This window comes from Mus musculus, chromosome 18 (genome assembly GCF_000001635.26).
Source record: "Mus musculus strain C57BL/6J chromosome 18, GRCm38.p6 C57BL/6J".
NCBI classification, from domain to species: Eukaryota; Metazoa; Chordata; class Mammalia; order Rodentia; family Muridae; genus Mus; species Mus musculus.
In genome coordinates this window covers 4737885-4749884 of record NC_000084.6, presented here as the reverse complement: position 1 = coordinate 4749884, position 12000 = coordinate 4737885, and the positions used below count along the sequence as shown (strand labels likewise).

General features: G+C 46.0%; 1 pseudogene; it reads right to left on the bottom strand.

Annotated features, from left to right (window-relative positions):
- Positions 1-6008: 6008 nt before the first annotated feature.
- Positions 6009-6819, bottom strand: Gm5047 (annotated as a pseudogene).
- Positions 6820-12000: the final 5181 nt, after the last annotated feature.

Here is a 12000-nt window from a genome sequence, read left to right as displayed (position 1 = left end):
ACTAGCTAGCTGGTTCTGGTTATTGCCTCTTTCCTCCTTCCTGGAATTACACCATGCCCAAACAATATTTACGCAAGTTCACTAGCCATTGGACAATCTTCCCAGCCAATGTAGACTCTCTAAAAGAGAACCAGAATGCACAAGTCTTAAAGACAAAAGAGGCATGCTGAACTAGGACTACTTTGCCTTCCCCTCTCTGTAGATGGAAGGACATCAAGGCTTTATGCTAACTGGGCAGCCCCTTTACCTCCTACTTTGGGGATGCCTAACAGTCTGAGCCTACTTCTCCCAGCATCCAACAGAATGTAAGAAATCTAAGACATTAGCCATGATGCCAAGACTATACTCAAGCTGTATGTCTTCTCTCCTGTGTGTAGGTGAGACCAAAGCAACATTGCTAAGCACAGTAAGAAGACACTCATTCTAGTTTTCATAGTGGACCACATGGAGAGAGAGCTGGCAATTTTCCTGTGGGGTTGACTGCAGAGCTTATGTGGTATAGGAAACATATAGCAGACCACAAAAGTGACTTCCAAAGGATGACAGTGACCATTTCTGACAGCCACTGAAAGCATGGACCCTGTTCCACCACTGCATGGAACTCCACCAGCAACTAGTGAATCTGGAGAAGGACACTGAACCTGAGGTGAGTTCACAGCCCCAGTGAATGCTCGCATGTTGACCTGGTGGAACCTGAGCTGAAGACCTAGTGACTCCACATCCAGATTCCTCACTATAGCTTCTTGAAGTAAATAATGTGTGTTGTTTTAAGCCACCATTTGTGGTAGTTTTCTGGACAGCAAGGGAGATTGACAGTAACTGCTCTCTAGTTTGAATGTGTTCCTCTGTTAGTCTGTAAACTAAGCTGCTTATGACATTTGGAGGTAAAGTCCTTGGGAGACAGCAGTGCACAGGAGGAGTTATCAGACCTATATGTCAAGAGCATTGGTCTATGGATGCTCCACTGTTTTTAGGTCACAGTGAGACAGACAGTATGGATGTCCTAGTTTCCTAGAACACATTCCTCAGTAACCTTCTTCCTTCAGGCCCTCACCCTCTATGTCCAATAACCCCCCCCCCCAAATAATACCACCAGCTGAGGATCCAGCTCTTACTAACAAGCCTGTGTGGGACATTTCACACCCAATCATAATGAGGTAATGAGTATTGTATGGAGAAGCTGTGAGTAGGAGCCCCAGGCTGATAGCCATTGTTCTGTGAGAGGAAGAAAGGCCAGAGCTAGCCTGCTTGCTAGGTTACTACAGAGTCCTTGAAGGGCACACTTTGTCACCTGGACACTTCTCCCCATTTCCTCTCACTCTTTTCTCCTCCCTTCTGTCTTCCACGTGTGAGCTTCAACACCTGCTCCTTTCAGGTTCTTTATGCCTGGATCCAGAAGCAACAGAGTTAAGTGGCCATGGGTTGAATCTAATGCAATTGGCAAATTACAATTCTATGTGGGACCAGTGTCCCCATGGATCTTGCCAGACCACACTTCATATCATGGGGGAGGGGCGGTGCGAGCACACAAGGTGGTACCTGCCTTTCTAATCCTTGCCAAACCTCATTCCTCCAAGGACACACATTGCTGCTTTGGTTCTGCAGCTTTGAGAACCCCTGATCTCTGCTTTCTTTACTCTGGTCGCTCATGTAATGCCAGGCCTGGAAGAGCCACTGTCCCAGCTGGTGGCAGAGTTGCCTGTGAGTAGGGATAGGCCATTTTTCTATGTCCATGAGGGAGAGTCATGGCCACTTTCCAGGTCAGCAGGATCTAGATAGGAGAGTCAGGAATCCTTTCATTCACCAGCCACCCCTTGAGAAAGTCTGAGGAAGGGGAGGGCTGAGGGCAAAAAAGCTTTTGCAGACAGTGTGGGCAGAGCCTTCCTTGGGTGGGAGAGGGAGGAAGGAAGATAGTTTTCAGTAAGGAATGCACCCATACTCTGTGGGCCATGTCTCTTCCTCACAGATAAAACACTGGGCTGTGCACAAGTGGGCCTTGAAGCTTTCTTTTATTTCTAGAGATAAGAAGAAATTATATCCCCACAGTCAAACTGCAGAACCCATGGGTCCTTTCTGAGAAACTCTGAAAACACACAAGCAGAGTTCCAATTCCAACAGGTTAGCCACCAGCTCTGCTCAGATGCTGGCTGCTCCACGCATGTTGTCAGTGCCTTGGTGGGCTGCGGGGACACATCTGCTTGTCCTTTCTTTTGCAGTTATGCATTCTTTCTCTTCCTTCCAGCAGGAAATTGTCTTTTGCTTCCTGTTCTTGTCATCTGCCATTGCCAAAGACACATCATCTTGGGAACTTGTGCATGGTCTATCTCCTACCTCCTCTGAGTGTGGGAGGATTTCTGAAGGAACTGGGATGCCTTTGCCTGCCTGTGTCTGCCCCTTCTTCCTCCCTTTCCTCGCCTACCCCTACTCCTCCATCTCTTCCTCATCCTGCTCCTCTTCCTGCTCCCACCCCTCCTCTCTCTTCTTATCTTCCTCCTCCCCATCCTTCCTCCTTCCCATCCTACCTCCTCTTGGGTTCAATGTTCAGCACCAGAAGAAATAACATGAAAAAAATAAGAGTAAATACAATTTAAGACATAGGGAAACTACCAACAACTTCTAATGACTGGTGTCTGAATCCAGTACAAAGTTGCAGGGTTAAAAAGAAGTTCTACTCCCTCATCAAGAAAAGTTGTTGCATTATCCAAATTGATAGCTCTTCATTTTTGTGCTTTAAAGTTTATTTTATTTTATGTGTATGAATGCATGTACACTCTGTGTGTGTGTGTGTGTGTTCCCTATGCCTTCAGAGTCCTGAACAGGCATTGGATCTCCTAGAGCTGAGGTTACAGATGGTCACAAGGCCCCATAAAGTTGCTGGAAACTGTGCCTGGCTATTCAGGATGAGCAGTAAGTGTTCTTACCCACCAAGCCACCTCTCCAGTGTTTTTGTCTCTTCTGTGTGTCAACCATACTGCAGAAAGTAGCAGGTGAAGTCTCAAGATGAGCAGGTAACCATACGTGGCTTGAATGAATAGTCGTGGTGACGGGAGGGAGAAGACAGGGAAGTGGCGTTATTGTAAGGCAGAAGAGGCTCATGAAGCTGGCCACTGCCCAGAGCAACACTTCGGGTCCAGCATGTGCAGAGTACCCCTGGCCTGAACTGTTTTCTCACAATGAGACACTTCACACTATTAGGTTAGTTTAGTCAACTCTGACCTGCTCAAGTGATCATTTTAGTTTAGATTGTGTTGAATCTAAACTATGTGAATGGAAGGATGCCCACCGCCTTGTTGGAAGTGTTGCTCCTTTTCCTGATTGAGGAGACTTTTTTCCTTTCAGGAACAATGATTGTGTAGTCTTCCTGTTGCACTGTACAGCCATCCTACCTGCTGGATCTTGGTGCCCTTTGACCCCATTGCCCATATCCCTGCTCAATGCCTGACTTTCCTGTCCATCTCCTGAGGTAACCATGTTCCTTGGATTTTTTTTTTGAGTCTGCTAAAGCAGACTATTACATACAGATAGATGCCTTAGCACATTAGGAGTTTGTTCTCTCCTGAACCTCAAAGCCCTGAATCAAGACATCAGTAGCCCTGGCTCCCTCTGGAGGCCACTCCTGTCCATCTGTGCCATTTTCCAGTTTCTGGTAGATCCTGGCACTCTTCAGCTAATAGGCACATCCTTCCTGTGCCCCATCACTCCTTTCCCTGCCCCTGGCATCCATTCTTGCTCCCTGTGCCTCTTTTGTGCATGTCACTGTGATTTGGGTTCCCTATAAAGACTCATTCTTTAGTTTGTTGTATTATTGAGTGTTGGAATCTTTAAGAGATGGGACCCAGTAAGAGTAAGATAGGTCACTGGGGACCTAGAAAGGGGATGTGGAACCCCAGTGTCCTTTCTTCACCTTTCTTTGTAGTGAAGGCTATTGGAAGGTAAGTACCTTTCTGTTTTATGCACTTAGCAACAATGCTCTGCTTCACCACAGATCTAACATGACAGGATGTCTGAACAGGGACTGAAAACATTGAAGCCCAGAGCCAAAACAAATCTTTCTTTCTTGTAAATTGACTTTCTCAAGCATTTGCATACTATGATGGGAGAAAGAAGTCCCCATGTCTACACGTATCTACATACATAAAGGCAGACACCAGTCATTACTTAGGACCCACCTAAGCCACTATGCCCTTGCCTTTATTTGATTACATCTGCAAACAGCTTTCTTCTAGGCAGAGTAATATTTCCAGACACTGAAGAACAGGACTTGAACACCTTCACTGGGGACAGAATTCAAGTTATGCTATTTCTCAAGTATCTGTGTGCCCTTGGTCCATCTTTTTTCCTCCTCTGACTGCCACACTTCAATGGTCCCCATAGATATATTACCCTCTGCTGGGTCTCACATAAGAACATCGAGATTCCCTGAAAACATTCTACTGCATCGGGGAACCCAGATGGGGGTGCAGTACAGTGGGAAAAAAAAGGTCTGCTTAATACATGGTGACACCCAGAAAAGTCTTCTGAGTGAAAATGAGGATCTGACCTCACACCACATCCACAAAGAAACTTCAGCTTCATTAAACATAAAAACCTTAATGTTAAAAAAAATGATATAAACTTAATATTCAAAACAAGTTTGCAGGCCTAGGGATTCCCAGGGCCCTGAAAGATAAAATCAGAAAATCCAGAGGCTTCACCAGGGAATAATTAAGAGATGTGTTTTCCATTTGTCAGAGATATCAGAAACAGAATCAAAAGAAAACTCATATGGAAAAAAGAGATGTCATAAATGCACAAGATGGAGAAGGAGGTGCTGCAGAGGTAAGACAGCACAATGGGGAGGAAGGGCAGTGGATACACAGTGCATTAAAATCTTCACGGAGCAACCCAAAGGACCCGTGCTCCATGAACTGGCTGTATGAAAGCCAGGCTCCCATTCCCAGCATCCAGCAGCCCTGGCTCACTGCCCACAGGGATTCCCAAGACAAGCTTGGTACCCTGACAGGGTAAGGATCAACGATGCTGCCATCTTGGTGTGGGGATTGTATCTGTCTGAGACCCCATATTTATAGAATCTTCTGTGTATAGTCACCCTATTGTCCACAGGGTCTGCAGCAGAGTCAGGACGCATGATGACATTTGACTTTCTCCAGTGATCAGCTAAGAAAGCTGTGACCCCTTAATTTAAGGACAAAATAGTCGGTTTTTAACCATTTGCTACAATGTGTCTCTCTCCAAGACCACAGGCTCTGCATTTGCATTTGAATTGTCTTTGGTGGAAAATGGGGAGAAAATTACAACTGTAGCAAACATGTTTCTGTCTTCTCAACTCCCTCCCTCCCTCCCTCCCTCCCTCCCTCCCTCCCTCCCTTCCTCCCTCCCTCCCCCTCTCTCTTCTTCTCTTTTGAGACAAGGTCTCATTATTAGCCTTGATTAGCCTGAAACTTCCCAGGTAGACTAGGCTGACCTCAAATTCACACCAATCTTCCTTCCTGTGTCTCCTGGGTTTCTGAGGTCCTGAATTAAAGGGATGTGCCTGGCTTCACGGCAATTTCTTAAACAATGCAGTTTAACTGGTGTTTGCATGGTACTCACTTTATATGAGATAGTACAAGTGATCTAGAGATAAACTATGTGGGAAATATGTAATATCATGTGATTTCAGATGAAGAACTTGAACAATCCTGGATGCCAGAACCCCAATGTCCTGAAAACAATCCCTTGTGGATCCCAGGGGTGCATTTGACACCATTTTGCCCTTTCTCTGGCTTCCATTCCACTCTGCTTCATTTCAGTTTCATGACCTGGTGCTGGGGATGGAACCCAGGGCCTTCTGCATGTTAGGAAGTGCTCGACCATGGAGCCCCAGCCCCAGACTCTGACTCTGGGATTCTAGTATCCTTGCCCCCTGTTGCCTACATAGTTTTACTCTTTGCTTTTGTTGGATCCTGCCTTCCTTTATTTTTTTTAATTTTGTAATTATGTTTAGGTACAGAAAACTTAGTGTACATTTAACCCAATTTAGTGGCGAGTTCTTTAGCCCTTGCTTTTTCCAGCTTGGCAATGCGAGCTACAGACTTAGGGCCCAGGACGTTGCCTCCCCAGTGGCGACGGATCTCGTCATATCTGTCATTATAATTGGTCCTAATAGCTTCCACCAGCTTAGCCAGAGCACCCTTGTCTTCCGAGTTAACCTGTGTGAAGACAACAGTGGTGCATGTCTTCCTGTGGACCAGGTGCCCCAGCCTGGCCTTTCCCTTGATGATGCAGTAGGGCACCCCCATCTTTCAACACAGGGCAGGTAGGAAAACCACCAGCTCAATGGTGTCTACATCATAGGCAATCACCACCAGCTGAGCCTTCTTGTTCTCCACCAAGGTGGTGACTGTATTGACTCCTGCTCGGAGGACAGGTAGTCTCTTTGTTGGGACGTCGCCTTTGCCAGCAGCTTTCTTCTCAGTACGGGCCAGTAGCCTTTGCTTCTTCTCTTGCTTTGTCTCTGGCCTGTACTTGTGGGCAAGCTTAAGCAGCTGAGTAGCTGTCTGCCTATCCAGCGCCTGGGTGAACTGGTTAATGGCAGGAGGGACTTTGAGCCGCTTGTAGAGGATGGCTCTTTGCCGCTGCAGCCTGATGTAGCAGGGCCATTTGATGAAGCGCGTTAAATCTCTTTTGGGCTGGATGTCCTGTCCAATGCTTAAGTTCTTGGGCCTCTTCTCAAACAGAGGGTTGACCATCTTCTTGGCCTCCTGCTTCTTGACGACGGCGGGGGCTGGGGCCACCTTCTTCCCCTTGGCCTTCTTCTCTTTGGGCATCTTGCTCGGCTGCTGGAGAGAGCGGATCCTGCCTTTCTTGATGCCCAGTTAATGTTTCTTCTGCTAACTTCTGCAAAGGTACCTATTCATTCCTTGTTGATTTGAGTTGCAATTTAGATACTGATAAAGAGAATGAAGAAAAAACGCCTGAAACCTAAAGAGTAAGCAACAGATAAACTGCTTAACAAATGATGCGGACTTGGTACTTGTACAATTAGCAACATTGAAGAAAACTTGGAGTGCCCTGCAAGTCATGGGTCTCAGAATGAAAGAAACCCAACATGGTTTTGCACAATTGGACACTGTCCTGCCTACTTGACATGGCCAAGAAAAGACTCTGAATGTGAAATAGAATGTCTACAAATGATTCCTAATTTAAACATGGAAAACAAACACAGATCATATCAGAGGAAAGTTTAAATTATTTCTAACATTTTCTAGGAAAAACTGATATTGTTAGAGGCCTGCATGTGAAAAAGAATGAGTTGAATTCAACATCCAATTCTGCTTTAGTTATCTTCCCTGACATTTTGATGCTTATGAGTTTGTTAGAACTTTAAAACTTGTAATTTAAGATTGCACACTTATCATTCTAATTAATGTTGCCTACCTGCCTTCCTTCCTTCTCTCCTTCCTTCCTTCTCTCCTTCCTTCCTTCTCTCCTTCCTTCCCTTCCCTTCCCTTCCCTTCCCTTCCCTTCCCTTCCCTTCCCTTCCCTTCCCTTCCCTTCCCTTCCCTTCCCTTCCTTCTTCTCCTTTCTTTTTTGAGACAAGGTCTCCTTATGTAGCTTTGTCTAGCCTGAAACTTGCTATGTAGACTAGGTTTGCCTCAAATTCAGGGGAAAAAACCCCTCTTTTTCCTTCATACAAAATTATTAAGTTAATATATGTTATAAAGGGGGCACCACTGGGTCTTAGGTAGCTAGTGTCCTAGGAGGAATACAAGATCAGTGTGTGGGGAGTGATGCTGTCCTGGAGGGAGAGGAAGCTTCAGTTAAGCTGAGAGTATAATCCAGGGCTCAAGGACAAAAGAAGAGAAGCAGGGAAGACTGCAGGGGTGAGAGCAGGGGAGAGAAGACTACAGGGGTGAGAGGGCAGGGGAGGGAAGACTGCAGGGGTGAGGGCAGAGTTGTCTCACATTGAAACTTAGACAATTGTTATAATCATAAGAAATCCAAACTCTGGCTGGCTTACTGCAGGTCCCCAGCTATGACCAGAGCCTCTTCTGCCTCCAAAGCTGCCAACAAAGCTCTCCTTTTTGCTCTCCTAACACCCACCATGCCTAGAAAGCCTCCACCACAGCTCAGGCTGAAAGACATAGGGGAAGCCGTCTGAGTGTCGTCTCCTTCTAGAGTCTTCTGGCATTTTTCTCTAGAGCTTGCAATTTTCTTGCCAGTATGTAAGTCATCCACAGGCAACACTTTTATTGATTTGTACAAAGATCTTAGACTTCCAGCTTAGTTTTAATAGAAAGTTCCTCTTCCTGCACCTCTTGACAGCTGTATGTCTCAGTAATTAAACTGCATAAGGGTTGGGTGGAGCCAAATACCCTAAGGAGATCTGGTATGAAACACAAAGGAAGTTGTAGACCCACAGTGGAGCTGCTGAAGGCAGGAGGCACGTCTCCTAGAGGCAGCTGGAATTAAGTGTGGCTTCCAGAGGGAAGGGCAACGTGGCTGATCACCCTGGTTGGGCTAGACTCTACTCTAATCAGTCAAAAGCAAAGCTAGAAGACGGTGCAGAAGACGGGCCATGCTGACCTCAGCAGTGTCAGCACAGTGAACAGACAGCTTTGAGGAGTTTTGAAAATTCAAATTCCGACAAGCTATTTATTTAGTTACTTACATAACAGGCTCCAGAACACGTGCTCTGACCTGGTGGGAATACTGTGGGAATACAATGTCCTTCACCATGCTTTCTTTCTGCTAAGGAAGACAGCCCAACTCTTAACATCCAACCTGAGCAGCTCTCCCTGAGAGGGAGTCCATGGGCAGCTTGGAGTGTCTGGAGTGACTGTGTGCTAGGTGCTTTCCTAGCACCTGTGTGGGTTCAAACACATTTATTAGAGATGAACCAGTGTGTTCTGCATTCGGGACTGAATATCAGGCTGTTACTCCATTAAGAGACCCTATTCAAGCTTGAGCCTGGAGCTACTACATGCTGCAATCTACTCTTTTCTCCATAACCTTCCAGCCTCGAGCCACAGTAAAGCGAGCACACCCCAGCTCTAAACAGTTGGGGCTACAGCCTTGGTTTACTCTGGTAGTCTTGCCTCCAGATGGCCTCCCTGACTTCTCAGAGTCAGTGCTCACAAAACTGTCTACTCCCAAATACCAAATAATTTCCCACCTTCCTCCAACCCCTGCTCCCCCCACCCAGATCTAGCTTCTTCTCCTGGCCCATGGCTGATAGCCTCTGGCTAGTTTATTTACTTCAAGCCTCTTCTTGCCCTGACTTTTCCTTTATAGAAACAACACAGACACATTTGATAGTCAAATCTTTGTCTAAAATCCTTGTCAGTAAAACCCCCAGACTTCCAGAGAAAACTCCACTAAGAAACTCTGAATTGTTTCTTATTGCACACAAGGCCTGAGGGACCTGCTTTACCTATTTTGGGAGTAACTGAGTGGAGATTGCTAAGGATGGACCCATGTCATCCTCTGTGCTCACTAAGGAAGGGCTCTACCACTAAGACACACACACACACACACACACACACACACACACACACACACACACACACACCTGAAGAGGCATGGAGCCCCCTGGTGGCATCTAGGGGCTGAACTAGAATTCTCGCTGGGTCAAGGACAGAGAAAGGAGAGGAAAATCAGGCTTCAAATTCATGCTTCACGTGGCCGCAAGAGCTATCCTAACCACAGGACACCAAAAGTCCTTCAGAGTCCCATGTCCTGCCACATGCCCCAGGGTCACTATATGTCTGACTTATGGCTACTTTTTCTCCACTCAGCCTAGAACTCAGCTGAGAATGCAGTGGAAATACCATGCTGCCTTCCAGCCAGGGCTACCCTACGCTCTTTGGAATAGGCAGATAGGGATGGAAGACAAGTTAGCTATTCAAATGAGCTTCAAGCAAGAGGACTATGCATCAAAGCAACCTCTAAAATCTCACGTGCGCAGGTGAGGAATCCCTATAAGCATTTCTGCGGGCACTGAGTAGCCCCCTATGGAGGTGACAAAGTGGGACTCTATAGTGATTTAAATGAGACTGTCCCCTACAGTCTCAGATATGTGAACACTTGCTCCCTAGTTGGTGGCATTGTGTGGGAAGGTCTAGGAGGTGTGGCCTTGTATGTTACTGAGGTGGGCTTTGGAAGTTTATAGTCTTGACTCATGTCCAATTCTCTTTCTCTCTCTACTTCATACTGTGATAAAGGATGTATGCTCTTAGAGTTCTGTCCTGACATCATGCCTGTCATTTCCGCCATTCTTCCACACCATGATGGACTCATTCCTCTGGAACCCTTAAGCCCAAATCAACTGTCTTCTGTAATCTGACTCAGTCATGGTGTTTTATCATAGCAACAGAAAAGTAGCTAATACACCAGACATGAACCTAGAGGTGGCTTCCTCTTCCTTCTCCCCATGCTATCACCCAAATGCCAGCCATTTGCTTTGCCATTTGCTCTAAGGTTCTGTCATTTGACAGACAAACTGATGCCTCCTGCATCTTCTATCCTTTTGTAGATGTCTGATGACCCTTGTTCTTTATTTTCAGTAGCCTTCATCTTCTACTCACCAGCCAATGGTTTCAGTGGAGCAATTACTGTGTCTTCCCCCAGGCCCCAAGGCTTCCACAGCCTCTTGCCTGACTGCTGTCACGATATTCATAATGTACCCATTCACTTATCTTTCTCTCTGAAAACAACAACAACAACAACAAAAACAACAGTGGTTTCCTCAAGGGCATGGACCACGTCTCTAATTTCTGCATTTAAGATACCATATGCAAAGTACACAGATTAGAGTGTTTATTTTAGAAATTCATGGAAAAGTTGCTGGGACACCCCCTATATTATGATGATCTTTAATCATTAACTTGGCACAGCCTGGAATCACATGGGAAGAGATACTTAACGGGGGATTATCTACATTGGGTTGGTGTGTGGGTATGTCTGTGGGAAAGTGCTTTAAATTAATTGAAGTGGAATGTGCCAGTCCATTGTGGGCATCGCCACATTCCCTAGGCAAGGGGAGAACTGCCTAAGAGTAGAGGAATTAAACTGGTACAAGCAAGCAGGTGAGCATGCATGCATCCATTCCTCTCTAGGTGTGACATCACTGGCTGTTTGAAGTCCTTGCCTTGACCTTCCCACAATGATGGGCTGTAACCTGAAATTGTTAACTGAAATAAATGTCACTCTCCTCTAGGTTGTATTTTTTTAGAGTATTTTGTTACAGAAACAGAAATGAAATCAGAACACTGTCCCATTACTTTTATTTTGGCAACTTTATTTCAAGGAAAATATAAATTGAAATCTAAAACAGCACAGTACAGTGAGTTCTACTACTTTATCTAGACACCGTGGGGGTCTCTCTTTTAGTGAGGTCTCCGTAAGAAGTATGTGCAAATTAAAGATAAATGGGGAACTGTATTGTCACTATGGTGTAAGGAGGAGCGGTGGGGGTGGAGTCGGGTATGAGGGAGAAACAACTGGGAGACAGCAGTCCCTTGCTAGGAGTCTCGGTGACTGTCAAGTTTCCAAGGAGAATGACTCTGGAGGTTCTGGGTGCAGTCTCTAGAGTAGGAATGGCCTCTGTTTATGCCCACTGCTGGGATGAAAGGCTGCGTTGGCACAGAACAGAATGTTCCAGCACAGGATATCTATGTGAGAGCTCTGGTTATGAAAGGAAGGGAGTGTCCTTCATGGGCGTGAGCTTGGTTCTTAACTGCAACACTAGATAGAAGACCAAGGGTACATTGTCTTATTTACTCTGAGATTCAGTGTCTCTAGCTTCCATTGCTAAAGACCACTCTAAGGGTTTTCCTTCATAAACTACCTACAAAAGGTCTGAGTTAGGCCGAGGCAAGGCGAATTGGCCAGGCATAGGGGCTGAGCTGGTTTGTGATGTAAGTTTCCCTGGCGATGGAAGCCAGCTGTCATTTTGCCATTCATTCCCAGGAGGCATTCAGCATGATTCACCAGGCATGCTGGTGACCAGCACTGGAG